This window comes from Schistocerca serialis, chromosome 2, assembly GCF_023864345.2.
Source record: "Schistocerca serialis cubense isolate TAMUIC-IGC-003099 chromosome 2, iqSchSeri2.2, whole genome shotgun sequence".
NCBI classification, from domain to species: domain Eukaryota; kingdom Metazoa; phylum Arthropoda; class Insecta; order Orthoptera; family Acrididae; genus Schistocerca; species Schistocerca serialis.
In genome coordinates this window covers 716233165-716249041 of record NC_064639.1, presented here as the reverse complement: position 1 = coordinate 716249041, position 15877 = coordinate 716233165, and the positions used below count along the sequence as shown (strand labels likewise).

General features: G+C 43.2%; 1 protein-coding gene across 1 annotated transcript in view; it reads right to left on the bottom strand.

Annotated features, from left to right (window-relative positions):
• LOC126457902 (ATP-binding cassette sub-family C member 4-like) overlaps positions 1 to 15877 on the bottom strand; it is a 274881-nt gene that overhangs the window by 164452 nt on the left and 94552 nt on the right. The window lies entirely within an intron of this gene.

The window sequence follows — 15877 nt, the reverse complement described above, 5'->3', positions numbered from 1 at the left end:
GCAGAGACAGCATAGCAGATTCTTCCGTTAACTGTTCATAACAGTACTATTAACCAGTTAACATTATAATCTGATGTCAGGCAAATATTTTACGAAGGTATACGTACACTTTACACCGATAAGTAACTGCGCAATAACCGGCTGACTTTAGGCATGCAGAAGATGCAATGGACAAGACAAGAACCTTGAGAATGGCTGTGGTGACAGCCATAAATACTGACCAACAATTTAAAATTATTTTTAATAAATTGCATGAAAGCATCGGATTTTATTTCTTCTGAAGTTATTCATGGAAGAATTACAAATTGGCAGACAGTGGATAAAATTCCCTGGTAGAGCTTATAAGAAGTAGAATAAGAATTTTAGCGTCCAGTCACTGTACATGTCATCTGAAATGAAGAATGAGTTTGAGGCACCAACCTAACTCACTGTTCGTGAAGGACTCCCTCCGTTATTTCCCATAGGTGATTTTTCCGGGCGCCCAGAAAAATTTTAGCGGGGTGGCACAAGAGAGATCTGAGCTTCGCTCCTTTGAAAAATAAAACGTTTTACCGAAACTTAGAGCCTCTATTCGCTCAAGGTATGAGAGGTAAGAAGCAATACAGTAGAGATATAAAAGCGTTAGGAAATTCAACCTATGTCGGGCAGCCTATCTTCAGTCTATTTAAAGGAAACATTCACAAATGGGCACTGGACAAGAATTAACTTGGAATATGATTGCATGAGGCTATGGTATTAGTGGCTTGAAGTAACTAACTGGCCATTAAAATTGCATCATCAATAAAGGTATCAAATAATGAAGTATTACCTACTGTGCACATACAGTTTAGTAGGATGAATAAACGATTAAATTTGGAGCTGATTTTGATTGTACTCACTGTGCAAAATTTAATACACACGACTGCCACATCTGGCATCAACAGTGGCTAAATGTGGGCATCGAGACGAAATGAACTTGGATGACAGATAGAAGTATGCAATTTCGTACTGTGGCAGAGTGCGTCAGTCGTAATGCCTGACGAATGGTAACGTGCAAGTCTCTCGGCAAGCCATGACCAGACGTTTTCAGTGAAAGATCTAGAGCAAGTCGTGGAGAGGGCCACCGTCGAACACCCTCTGTTTCGTGATAACTCAAGACAATAAAGGTTAACATGCGGTCATACGTTGCCTTATCCAAAAATATCGTCTCGGGCACCTCACGACAGCTTGCAGCCACCAGTCTTAACAAATTTGAAACGTAAGGGCTATTTTTCAAATTTCCAGCTTTGTGGCCCAGAATTGATCGTGTTGTGTATTTAATGGCACTTCACATTGTTTTTCCATGGCTAAATACCTGTGTGTCAGCAGCCAACATCAGTGCTTCGAATATGCTTAATACACAAGGGAAAGTTTTCCACAAGACAGACAGCCATGCTCCGACCGTCTATCAGGAGGCGACACAAGCGCCGCTAAGAGTCGCAGGCCCTTCGCACCTCCCGCGTCTGGCCATCCTGATTTAGGTTTCCCGCGATTTCCCTAAATCGCTTCGGGCAAATGCCGGGATGGTTCCTTTGAAAGGACACGGCCGACTTCCTTCCCCGTCCTTCCCTAGTCCGATGAGACCGATGACCTCGCAGTTTGGTCTCTTCCCCCCAAACAACCCAACCCAATCTTCGCACCTATTCTCTTCCACAAGACACATAACACTGGGCAACAACCAAAAAAACGTCATGGGTTTCTCAGCTGATTTAGACTAATTTTGGTGTTCTGAGTCCGAATATCACATTGATTTTGCTCTATCAGGTCAACTTTTTGAGATACAGCCATAGGCCTACATGACCATTTTCCCCTGAAATGTAAGCCTTATTATAGGCTTCAATATGCTAATATTAGGGGTTTTAAGGGGATTATTCAGGACATATGAAAACAAAAGAAGCCTTTCAGATTGTAACAGGTAATCATTCCAATAGATGCCTTTTTTTCTTACTATAGTATAAAATTTATTCTAATTTTTACTGTCTGACAGTCAACTGCATATTTCTATTACTATTTCAGATTGATATGGCTTCTGCGCGACGTTCATGCATGAATAATCCAGACGTTTTCTGCTACATCTGCGGAGAATACACGCTTTCAGTGGACAGGAAGAACATCACGGGATTTGTGAAGAACGCCTACCAGGCTTACTTTCATGTCAAGCTGGGTGACCAAGATAAGCCCTGGGCACCGCACACGGTCTGCAAGAAGTGCGTGGAATACCTCCGGCGGTGGACGAAGGGCACGAAAACTTCACTGAAGTTTGGGATTCCGATGGTTTGGAGGGAGCCCTTTGACCATGCATCGGATTGTTACTTCTGCGCCATCAATACTACTGGCATCAACCGGAAGAATCGGCACAGCCTCCAGTACCCCGACCTTCCATCTGCCCGCCGTCCAGTTGCTCACTGCGAAGAAATTCCTGTACCAGCGCTCACAGAGCTTCCTAACATCGACGACGAGGCCACCACTGCAGACGAGGGAGGATATATAGCAGACGAGGAGTATGAAGCACAAGATGGTCGGCAGCTCTTTTCACAATGTGAGCTTAATGATCTTGTTCGGGATCTCAGCTTGTCGAAGACTTCATCCGAGCTGTTGGCCTCCAGACTCAAAGAGAAAAATCTACTTGGCGAGGACGCGCGTATCACTTTCTTTCGTAGAAGGCATGAGGACTACATGGGCTACTTCTGCCAGGAGGAAGACCTAGTGTACTGCCGAGATGTCGCCGGTCTTCTTGTTAAACTCGGGGCTCCTACATACGATTGGCGACTCTTTATTGACAGCTGCAAGCGCTCTTTGAAGTGTGTGCTCCTCCACAACGGGAACGAGTTCGTCTCAAGCCCTCTTGCTCACTCCACAACTCTCGTAGAGAAATATGAAGCAGTGAAGTACGTGCTCGACAAAATCCAATATGAGCAGCACCAATGTATCATCTGCGTCGACTTCAAGATGGTGAACTTTCTACTTGGTCAGCAGTTCGGGTTCACGAAATACCCATGCTTTATATGTATGTGGGACAGTCGAGACAGAGCCCAGCACTATGTAAAGAAAGTGTGGCCGCCACGAGAGCAGTTAGTACCTGGTGCGAGAAACATCATAAACGAACCTTTTGTTGACCGGGAGAAGATATTGATCCCACCGCTACACATGAAGCTTGGGTTAATGAAACAGTTCACGCGTGCTCTGGACAAGGATGGGAGGTGCTTCCACTACCTGTGCCGAGCCTTTCCGCGACTGACCATTGATAAGCTGAAGGCCGCCATTTTCGATGGGCCACAGATACGGCAGCTCATAAAGGACACAGAGTTCGAAAACTCCATGAATACGTTAGAGTGCGCCGCGTGGAAATCGTTTGTGCAGGTGGTGAACAACTTCCTGGGGAACACGAAGGCAGCAAACCACGCCAGACTCATCAGCAGCGTGATAGAGGCCTTTCAAAAGCTCGGCTGTTTGATGAGTATAAAGATGCACTTCCTGTACTCACACATGGAGAAGTTTCCTGAAAACCTTGGGGCGATGAGCGACGAGCAGGGAGAAAGGTTCCATCAGGACATGCGCCAAATGGAGGATAGGTACCAGGGGAGGTGGGACGCAGTCATGATGGCGGACTACTGCTGGATGCTGAAGAGAGACAACCCAGCAGCTGCTCACAAACGGGAATCGAAGAAACGCCGATTCATGCCGTGAACTCTGAACTTTTGTGTCACGTAACGCTCGTTGTTATACTAATATTATGATAAATATGCTTATTTAATTTGATGGAGTAAATAAAAACTTAATGAATTTGCATACGTTGACTTTTATTTCTTGAGGAAAACGGAAAAAATCTTCCGGGGTTTCTCAGCAGATGATACAAAGAAATTTGTTTTTTTACGAAAAATCGATTTTTTAAAATTTCTGTAGCAAAAAATCCTGACCTGATAGAACAAAACCAAGGTCATTTTCGGACTCAGGGCATCAAAATTAGTCTAATTCAGCTGGAAAACCCTAGACTTTTTTAAAAAATCTTTTTTTGTTGCCCAGTGTAATCAGAAGTACGCCCGGCTGCCTCCTAGTGCCAAGTGCCATTTAGGTCAGTGCACGGGCCACGCCAGACTAACTCTCGCCGAGTGAGTTTCCCTGGGCCAGGCGGCGATTTCGCAAGGGTTCGATCAGCCAGGATTCTTACTCGAGAGTCGCCTCCACGACATCTCTGACGTTCACGTCTAATTTAGCGATCCCGGGAGCTCAGTTGTGGACTTAGGGAGTTCCTGGCCTCCTCACCAAAGAAGATGGGGACTCGGTAATCGTGGCAGACTTGTGGAGTCGTTAACTTTTTTCTGTTTAATTTTCAAACAGCTGCATGTGGTACTAAGATAGTTTATAAAATGTTTGTTAAATGAACTTAGAGTCAATAACTAACGAACTGGCGTCTAAATACCAGAAATATTACTGCTCCGTTTCAAGAAGTGACTTGTTTTATGTTTTGTTTCAACCCATGTTAGAGTAGACATGATATTAACCTTTGATAAATAAGCTTGTTCAACCATTGGTACCTGGATTTCTCTCGTCTCCCTCTCTCTCTCTGCCAGCCGGAGTGGCCGAGCGGTTCTAGGCGCTTCAGTTCGGAACCGCGCTACTGCTATGGTCGCAGGTTCGAATCCTGCCTCGGGCATGGATGTGTGTGGTGTCCTTAGGTTAGTTAGGTTTAATTAGTTCTAAGTTCTATGGGACTGATGACCTCAGATGATAAGTCCCATAGTGCTCAGAGCCATTTTGAACCCCTCTCTCTCTCTCTCTCTCTCTCTCTCACTCACTCACTCTTTTCCTCTCACTCTCTCTCCTTTTTTACCTCCATCTACGGAAATATGATATGGCAATGAGTTTGTGTGTTCAGATCAGTCTCAAGCAAGTGCTGTTATCTAGATAGCCAGGGCTTGCGTGTGTTTTCCATTGGACGGTACGCTCATTATAACGTTGCTTACGACATCGCGAAACCTCTGCACGTTTTCAGTGAAGTATCTAGAGCAAGTACTGGAGAGGGCCATCGTCGAACACTCTCTGTTTCGTGATAACTGCTCCAGCAGATGCAATGCACCCACAAAATCCTGATCGAGCACCTGGCGGCCACTTTCAAGTTGCCTCCAAAAATCTCCTCTCGTTTCTCTGAGATCGGTTAGACATTCAAGGTTTTCCAGTCAGTTACCCCAGCATTCGACAGAAGTGGATCCCAGTGTTCTTCGACATGACAAATTGAAGGTCAGTTTACTTGAGTAATTTGAATCTCAAGTGGACATGGCTGCAGGCCGCCATAAGTTTTTTAGTTGTCATAAACACCAATTACAGTCATGCAGAAATTAGATTGCCCACTACAGGGTTTATCTCGCAACTGCTGTTGTCAGTGCTCTAACGCCGAGTGCAGGCAATCATATGCTTTTTCCTTGGTTAGAGATATGATTTCGTGCATGCCCCTGATGATTGTCTTAGCACTGATCTCTTGAAATTCAAAGACCCATCTACAGAAGCTTGACTTCTCACCATCAGGAATTTCAACAATATCTTTGGTCCTCGGTTACCCTACAGGACCCCTCACAGTTGTTTGCAACTCAGAAAACGTGTCGCTCTCAAGTCCAATTAGGGTCACCTGCCCAGTCAGATTTACAAGTTCAGGCAAAGATACAGCACCCCAGCACCCTATCCAACGACTTCCTTCCTGGAGTCAGAGTTTTATAAATTGTCAGCGACACCAATGCCGTTATTGGCGAGCAAAGTCCATCTCTTGTGAGAAAACCAGACATAGGGTCGAAGTGCGTTATTCAGCGTTGAGGTTAGCAGTGGACTGCACCTGCATGAATCCTTCAGACATGGGGGCAGACAACGTTGATGAAGTGTACCCAGACTTATCACATATTCAATCAGTGTTACCACATTCTACATAAAGTCTCTCATTAAGTGTCACAATCAATAATGAACGCATCTCCTTGCAGAGAGATGGGGTGTCTGCCACCACCATTATCGATTGGGAATCATACTATCGCCCGTGTCTTCTATCTCCTGACCATTTGATACCCTAATGCGAACTTATAACAATGTCCTTATAAAAATTATTGTGCAATTCACGACCAAATACAGTATTGGTTGCACAACATCATGGCAAGGACTTTGATAGCCTGAGAACTGTCACTAACTTAAGTATGGATCTTTTTAATGCACTCGGGTTAGAAATTCACGACTCCACCCTTCAGTCAGCTTCCTGGGTATAGACTTATATCTTAAATATTTTTTTCTTACAAAATTCAGATCCATATCTTCACAACCTTCTTAGGGCGTTACAGACGTTGGAGATCATGTAGCCCTCCTCCCATCAGCAACGTCCAAGTTTTTTAAGGCTAGAAGTGTTCCTTTTGCGCTTATGGATAAGCTTCAAGGGGAATTACAGCGCCTGCAAGGTGAGGTCATCCTCAATCCAATCTCCCTCAATCAAGAGGCCACTCCCATTGTCACTGTTAAAAAACAAATGGTGCCCTACGCATTTGTGGAGACTTCAAGACGACCATCAATTCCCAATCAGTCACTGATGCGTACTCAACATCTAAGATAAACGACATCACGATTCATCTAGAGGGTGGAAAAAATTGACCTGAGGCATGCCTACCTCCAACTGACATGAGGCGAAAATTCCCAGTGTATCCCTGTCGTCAACAGTAATGTCCAAAATTCTAGGCAGAGCCATGGCTGAGGTGGCACTACAGGACAGCACACTGTGCCACAAATATGTCAACGAATCAAGATCTCGCTGTGGTCCTTCTACTGATGCCGAGAAACTACCACTTTCTTTTGTTACAGAGACACAGACACCCGCCACACCCACCAAATCCACCCTAGACATCAGTGGCTCATCTCAACCATTGCTGAAGCCAGCTCACTGGAGGAGCCTTTGACGTCTCCACTCACAATGTCAGGACTTACACCGATTGATGTGGACATCATGCTCCCAACCTCCAAGGCTGCATTACGGAACCTGCCTACTCCAGGGATGTTGAGATGAGCTTTGGGGCCGAGGGCCGGAGGGTAGATATGCTGTACCAAGACTTAACGCCTATGGTATCAGAAATCTACATCGTATGAGTGTTTCGAAGATGCTTAACACACAGGAAACAGTTTTCTGGAAGAGACGGCGTTGTTCCAACTGTCGACCAGGAGGCGACCCAAGCGCCACTAGAGACCGTGGGCCATATGAACCTATTCCCTTCCATAAAAACAAGATCGAAATTAGGCCCTTTTGTGTCCTAATGCTGAGAGGTGTTTAAGGCAATGCTTGGGCCAGGTTAGCCTAGTTCGTGCAGAGTGAATTTTGTCAGGCCAGGCACCGCTTCTTCAAGGATTCCATCAGTCAGGATTCTCGCTCGAGAGCCGCCTCTACGTCGTTGCCATTCACATCTAACTTTTCGACTCCAGGAGCTGCCAGCTGTAGACTAAGAGCGTTTGTAGCCTCCTAGCTGAAAAATATGGGGTCTCTGCCATCATGGTAGACTTGTGGAGCCGCCCGGAGTGGCCGAGCGGTTCTAGGCGCTACAGTCTGGAACCGCGCGACCGCTACGGTCGCAGGTTTGAATCCTGCCTCGGGCATGGATGTTTGTGATGTCCTTAGGTTAGTTAGGTTTAAGTAGTTCTAAGTTCTAGGGGACTGATGACCTCAGCAGTTAAGTCCCATAGTGCTCAGAGCCATCTGAACCATTTTTGACTTGTTGATTTGCTAATTTACTCCTATTTAACTTTTAAACGGATTTAGACAATTTTGAACTCTACAGGGCTTCGACTTTGATTAATTTTATGTTTGAAAAAAATTTGTGGTAAGTTCTATGGGACCAAACTGCTAAGGTTATCGGTCCCTAGGCTTACACACTACTTAATCTAACTTAAACTAACTTACGCTAACGACAAAACACACACTCATGCTGAAGGGAGGACTCGAACCTCCGACTGGGGGAGAAAGTTTATGTTTAATGAACTTATACTCAGTGACCATCTAACAGGCCTCTACCAAATGGTTCAAATGGCTCTGAGAACTATGGGACTTAACATCTATGGTCATCAGTCCCCTAGAACTTAGAACTACTTAAACCTAACTAACCTAAGGACAGCACACAACACCCAGCCATCACGAGGCAGAGAAAATCCCTGACCCCGCCGGGAATCGAACCCGGGAACCCGGGCGTGAGAAGCGAGAACGCTACCGCACGACCACGAGATGCGGGCAGGCCTCTACCCACTAGAAGTATTTTGTTCTGTTTCAAGAAGTGACTTATTTTATGTTTTGTGTCATCTCACGTCAGAATAGGCGTGCTATTAATCTTTGATAAATAAACCTGTACAAACATTGCCACCTGAATATTTTTTTTGCTGCTGTCGGCGGACATAGCACATACCATCGGCCAGTTACCGGATCCATGTGACGATGATGAATGCAGTCTGGTAATGATGATTCTCCTCAGAGGTTTTTCACACATACACGTCTATTTTGGTGCTCTGAAAAGACGATATGAAACATTTCTGTGCATAACGTCGTCTCTCGGCGCAACCCTGCCAGCATGCTATCCTCTGCTGCTGCATCAAGGGAAGCGACAACGATAATCGCCATGCTGACAGTAAGCAGTGCTGCAGACGTCGTCGTAGGTACTTGTCTTGCTGCAAACGTTCCAGGTTTCTGACGCATTGTATGAGCCTGGCCGAACGATGTCATCTGACTGTCTTCCCCGGTGCTTGTTGCGTGGAACCTCTGAGATCGTGCATAGCGTTGAGTATGCTCCTCCTGAACCAATCGACTTCACATTCCCGTGACAGCCGTGTGATGCCGACTAACACGAGCAGCAATATCGCGGAACTACAAACTGCAGTCTCCACAATCCTGCTGCTTTTGACTTCCGACACGTGCTGGTATACGTTTTCCTTACATAACGCATAACACGATCTTCTCACAATCAAATAACAGTTAAATGCGACATTTTAATGAGAATCCACCTGTATACTTTCTCCTTACACATAGAATGTAAATGGTAGTGCGCCTGGTTACGTTTGCGTTTGACTGTAGTCCCAGTCATTTGCTATACGAGAGTGCCATTCCTAATTCACGCTTGTTTCATGCTACCTTCATGTAGTAACAATTTTAATGACCAGCTGTGTATGTTGACTGAATAAAGCGAACACCACTCGCAACGCTTTTAAAAGTAATAAAGGCAGTAAAGGCTAAAAGCAGAAAAGTGCAGGAAGGGTAGAGTCCCTTCAACGCTGAGGTCCCTGAGCATAGACACACAGCTCAGCTGCAGAAATATGGAGCAAGAGGGCGGCTGTAGACCGTTATAATGGCGGTCCCTATATACGCCTGCAGTTAGTTAAGGCAACTCAGGAAAACTTAAATAAATCAGTATGCAGTTTTCTACCCCTAAAGGAGAGCTGAATTTCTTAATCATTCATCATTGTATTCGGTTTCAGAGTGCCATAAACCGAACTTGTAACATTGTGACCAAATATTTAGTAGCACAAACACAGAAAAAAAAACACTTTTGGTCCCTTGATAATAAGAAAAGTGCATTTATTGACGAAACGCAAGCTTAGGAAAGGCCTGAGTAGAAAAATTACAGAGTGTGTCAAGAGATATTAAATCAGAGTCAGGAAAGTAATTTAAAAGGAACATAGGCACCTATTTTTTTTTCATAATTCTTCGTATATACGAACAATGGGACCGGACGTAAATATTTTAGTTGAAATGGATAAACAATTTCAGGAACCAAGATTTGGCGATCAATATTCATTCCAGGACGAACAACTGCTAAGATACTAACGGCAGTACAGTGTCGTATAACATTTAGTTGTTTACATTCATTGGATAATCGTACTTATGTCCAAGGACAGGGTATTAATGATCAGAATATGTGAAAAAGTTTCAAAGACTTCCTTTTGACAAGATACTGTTTCATTCTTACATGTGTTAACCTTAATTTACTATTTACGTTACACTTCTCTGAAAAATGTTAGTAGTAAGAGTACCATTTAGTTACCATTGTCAAGTGCCTTATGAAACTCAAATTATATGCTGTTCTTTGTATGGAAAATACAGGAGGAGCAGGTTAACTACTAGCCTAATCCATTAATTGTATGTTTTATTCAAATGCAGCTACAAGCTTTTATCTTTATGAAGATAATCTCCTAGCTCCTTGAACAGTAATTGTTTCAAATATTCCGACCAACTGATGTGAAAGTATAATGGCATCCCACACAGCTGGTGATTAGCATCAATCAGACTCACGCAGAAATTCAAAGATTACTAACGATACTCGGTTCAGGTCTTAGTTCGTCACCTTAATACAAAAAAGGACGTATCAATTTTGTCATGCATGTACAGGTACAGTTAATCACAAAAAAAGGTCTCGACACCAGGAGAAAGCCGTACTTAGTAACTCAGAGATGGCTGTTAACGGGAAAACAAATTTGACCGCCCCCAGTATTCTAAGTGCTGTAATCTTCACAAGTCGAGAATACAGTAGGCTTCAACAGTCTGGAACGGAAAACTTTTCTTTCGCATGACCTGTACAGTACTGTAGCTGCTAGTGGTCTAGTTTGAGTTGTGCACAGTGTACATAAAACATCCAGTTTTCACGACTACCCATAGTCGTTTTAGTTTTCCAACGATGCAAAGTAGGCTAAAAGAATGATTCACGATTCAGTCCTCGATCGGAGAATATAAGCAGAATGATTGTCTGGATACTGCTTTCAAAGCTGTATCAGTGGTTATATGGAGGAATATTTTGTATTAATTCTCAGCCGTTCATGAAGGGGGACGTTAAGATATTTAGTGTGACAGTTGCTTTGCTGACTGGGACACAATATTCAGCAGTTTAATGCACTTTAGAGACAGCAGCTGTATAGAGTATTGATAAATTACCTCCTTATCAGATACTAGCTACTTTCCTTACGATTTACCTATTTTTGGTTGCTGCAATGACTACGTAAAAGGGTCGGGCAAATATATGGATACTCCACGAGAAATGCATGCTTGGGCATGTATACAAATGTTACCCAAGCCAGCTGGTTGCGCTGCTGCATTTGACGACGAACGGCACCTGTGCGGTGTCCTCAGTGCGTTGCTAGTGTCAGTCATGGTCAGAACAGTGTTCCGTGCAGATGTGAGTGCACGATGTTGGCTCTGTGTGAATTCGAACGTGGGCAAATTGTTGGTACTCGTACAGAAAGCGGAAAATCAGCATCGCTAAGTCATAACGCGGATGAAAATGTGTATCGAGTGGTCGTGACAGATGGCCGTTGAAGAGGATTGTGACGAAAAATAAGAAGACGACAGCTGCAAAAGTCACTGCAGAACTGAAAGTCGTGTTCGCGAAGCCTGTCAGCACCAACACAAGACGATGGGAGCTCCAAAAGCAGGGAACTGCAGGTCGAGCTGAAAGTCCAAAACCACACATCAGTGATGCAAATGTCCGTAACAGGAAAGTGTAGTTTCGAAGCCTTATTACATGGACTATAGACCAGTGGAAGAATGTTATTTACTTGGACGAGTCGTGTTTCCAACTGTTTCCCAGTTCTGGCAGATTTTACAACCTAAGAGTGAAACATGGCAGGTGTTCGGAGGTCGTTTGCGCAGCCATGTCGTCGTATTCCATGGGCCCCATGTTTAACCCGCAACATCCCATTAATTCCGAGGTTTAATAATCTAGGACTGGTTTTCTGAGTACGAGGATGAATTGCAGTGTGTCCCCTGACCACTACGGTCACCAGATCTCAATGTTGAGCCTTTGTGGTCTACTTTGGAGAGAAGGACGCGTGACCGCTGTCCATCTTCATCATCGTCACCTGAAATTATCGCTGTTTTGCAGGAATAATGGTATAAGAGTCCCTTGAAAACAGTACAGAGGCGACTGGAAGATATTTCGAATGACAATAGGCTTCCTGCAGCGTATTAGGCTTAGTGATGTAGGCCTACCGTGTTTTTGTACAAACCATACATAGCTCGTGACTGCTGTATTATTGCGTACACTGTGCAGTCACACCAAACAGATGGTAGGTGCGTCGCAATGCCACGTATTTTAATCGATATACCTCTAATCTGCTATTCCAAAACCAAAAATCAACTATGCCTTGCACGGAAATTTGGTGCCCCTTTCACTACACAGTAGATATTGTTCTTCTCGTGGCATAACTGTTGAACCAATGTGTCGTTAATTCGTTACACCTGGGATTTCTTTAGTTTGACAGTTGATGTAACGAAGTATCAGTGTCTTTTTATCTATGCGATGAACCTCTCAAAACAAATTATAAGTGGAACTTTTTGGCAGCACTCCCCGTCCCTATTCCCCACTCAACGTTCAACAGGGCAACAGGTTGTTGTTGTGAGTAGTATAGACAGTGTGGCTCGATGTAACTTCTAAAGCAAATGTACGGGTGTTGCTTCAGATTGTAATAAGAGGAAGCCTTCTTCATATGTAAACTTAATGTAATGTTGCGCGTCCCAAATTATCGATAGTTGAACCTGAGCGGGAGAGGGCGTGGTTGAATAGCAAAGCGAGGTGACAGCAAGCATCAATGTCACCAGCCAGGAACCTCGAGCGTGCAAGCCGGCTCAGAATGCGTGCGCCGGCCACTGCGCCCAAGACTACCTGACGGCTACCGCTGGTTGCTGTCAGAGAACATCACCATTTCATTATCCTGTCAGTATAAATGCATCATACCTTCACAACTGCAGGTAGTATTTGATAGGTGAAAACACTTTTCGGCTCAGAAAAAATATACAACTTGTTTACAACAGGAGTGCTTGCCATTGGATAATAAAGACCCAGTCATGACAAAAGAAAGGAGTGCATGCTGACTTTTACTTTCGAAATTCGTACCCTTCACACATAGAATATTACAACTGCAATCAATATGTCATTCGATAACACACTTTACATGGCAGCGAATGATATATAAAAAATTTTATCAACAAAAAATTGAAGCATTTACATGATATAATTGCAATTGTAGTTAAGTCTCCGATTTTAGAGTAAATTAAGAACAAATCATAATGAGAAATTACAGAATACCGTAAACAATAGTAATATTAAAAACTCAGTATAGATAAAAAACTGTGTAATATATATGTCCTAGAATTAATTAGATTTTAAGTGTTACATATAATTAATTTGAATGTTCAAAACAGCTGTAAAAATTAAGACATGGTATATCATCAGTGGAAATAGGAAAAAACCTATGGAAATAAAGGGGCTCATACTTAGTTTTCATGATTTCTTCCTAATTAATGAGTTTTTTTCCTGTCCCCTGTCTTCTGGCTGGTTAAATGGTGCACGCCACCAATGCCTGTTCTCTGCCAACCTCTTCTTCTCAGAATAGTCCCAGCACCAAAATTCCAAACTTATTTATTTTATATACTCAAATCTCTGTCTTCTCCTCCAGTTTCTTTCCTTTCACGGTTCCCTCTAGTACCATGGAAGTTAAACCATGATGTTTTAACAAATGCGCTATCAACCTGTCCCTTCTTCTTTTCGAGGCTTTTCGCACATTTCCCTCCTCGCCGAGTCTGCAGATAACCTCCTCATTCATTACATTATTAGTCCACCTAATTTTCAAGATCCTTATGTACCATCACACCTCGGACGTTTCGATTCTCTTTTCTGGTTTTCCCACATCCCATGCACCCTCATAGATTTCTTCCTCAGCTGAACTACGATGTTTGACACTAGCAGATTTCATTTGACCAGGAATTACTTATTTGCCTTTGCTAGTGTCCTTTTTATGCCTTCGTTTCTTTGTCCGTCATATGTTATTTTGCTTCCAGGGTATCATAATTCCTTCCACAGTTCTCTTATAAGTTTCTGCTACTCATCACGACTTTCACCTTTCTTTGGTTTACTCTCAGTCCGTATACTGCGCTCAGTAGATTGTTAATTATATTCAGTATGTGTTGTAATTCTTCCTCATTTTTACTCAGGATAGCAGCGTCATCAGTGAATCTTATCATTAATATCCTCTCGCCCTGAATTTTAATCGTACTCTTGAACCTTTCTTTTATTTCCGTCATTGCTTCCTCAGCGTAGAGATTCGAGAGCAGGAGGGAAAGACTCCATCGCTTACATCAATTTTAATGCAAGCACGTCGTTTTTGGTCTTGCACACTTATTGTTCATTCTTGGTTCTCAAACATTTCGTATATTACACGCCTTTCACTGTATTTTACCCTACTTTTACTGAGAATTACCAAAATATTGTACCATTTCATATTGTCGAACGATTTTTCTAGGTCGACCAGTTTTATAAGCGTCTCTTGATTTTTCTTGCTTCTTAGTTCCATCATCAAACGTAACGTCAGAACTGTCTCTCTGGTACCTTTTCTTTCCGAAAGGCTGACTGATGGTCATCTATCAAATCCACAATTTTTCCATTCTTTTGGCAATCACTCTTTTCAGCAACTCGGATGCATAAGCTGTTAAGATTATGCTATAATTCCTGCACATATCTGCCTCTGCTATCTTCGCGATGATATGGATGATTTTTTTCGGTGGTATGTCTACAGACCAGCTTCAACAGTCGTTTGGTTGCCACTTCTCCCAGTGTTATTAGAAATATAGAAGGAATATTAACTATGCCTTCTGCCCTACTCTGACTGTAATATTGGATCCCCTATAGTTGTGTCCTCCAGAAGACTGGACACCATCATAGATTGCACACTGGGGATGCCACACGGCAAGGACAACCTCTACACGTAGTTGCCGTCAGACGCCACAGAGGGAGCACACAACACGAACTGTGCTATGCTTGCGCCTTACATCACCCAAATAGGTCCTGTGGGCAGCCATACTCCAAACGCGGATATAAACAGACTCCCTGCTCCATCCGTCAGTTCGTTCGATAGTATCAACACTGTGTTTCAAGATAGTATCACATTCTATTAGTCATGTTAGTCATCTTTCACTGGATTCGCAACTAGACCAGCGTTCATAGATCAATGGAAGTAACTTTTAGCAACACTGCCACGTATCGCCTTCAAGGTCAAGTTATATATAATTGTTGTTAATCTGTGTTCCTATAATTTCTGCTGTAGTTTGCCTAAACTTACTTCGCCCTGTGATGAGGCTGTATGGTTAATGTGTGCAAGCAAATTACCTCGTAATAGTATCTGTTTTCCGTGTATGAGGTTCTCTTGCTGTCAGATTTATGTTTGTCGCTAAAAGTGTTTGACGAATGCAAAATTAAGCCTGCTTTGGGGAAAAATATGGACTAGAAAAGAACCTGGCGACCAGGAGAAAAGAACACATAAAAAGGTGGCCACGAAAACGAAAGAATGGGAACCTAGCGAGTGACAGTCTTTTGTCACTTTTGGCAGCAAAGTAGAAAGACTACATTTGACATAGGCAGTTTTTGACTTTTCGTGTTCTGTTCTGATAGCTAACCAATTTCCTTTTCAGGAAGATGTAGAATTTCGCATACTGTTCAGAATTTTATTTTTCAGGGATGGCTAACCAGATTTACTGCAACCTATGGTGCTGATGCTGCAGCGGCAGCTCTCATCGACACAAGACTTTTCGATGGGTCAGATATCAAAATTAAAAACAGGTGTTCAAGAGACTTTCGAGATGCCGCCACCGTTATTTACAGCTTTCGGCTGGAATATAGAATCTCCGCGGAACAGTGTATCAAGATTGGAGCAACATTTCATCACTCACAAAGTATCACGTGATGTTGAGCGCAAAGTTCTCTTGTTGCTAGTGCTGGTGCTGAAATTTTTAAGTTGATTCAGAAACTACTTCATGAAGCAGCTTTGATGAAACTTCCATATACAGAAATTGAAGATAAGCTAGAATCTTATTTCAAAGCTC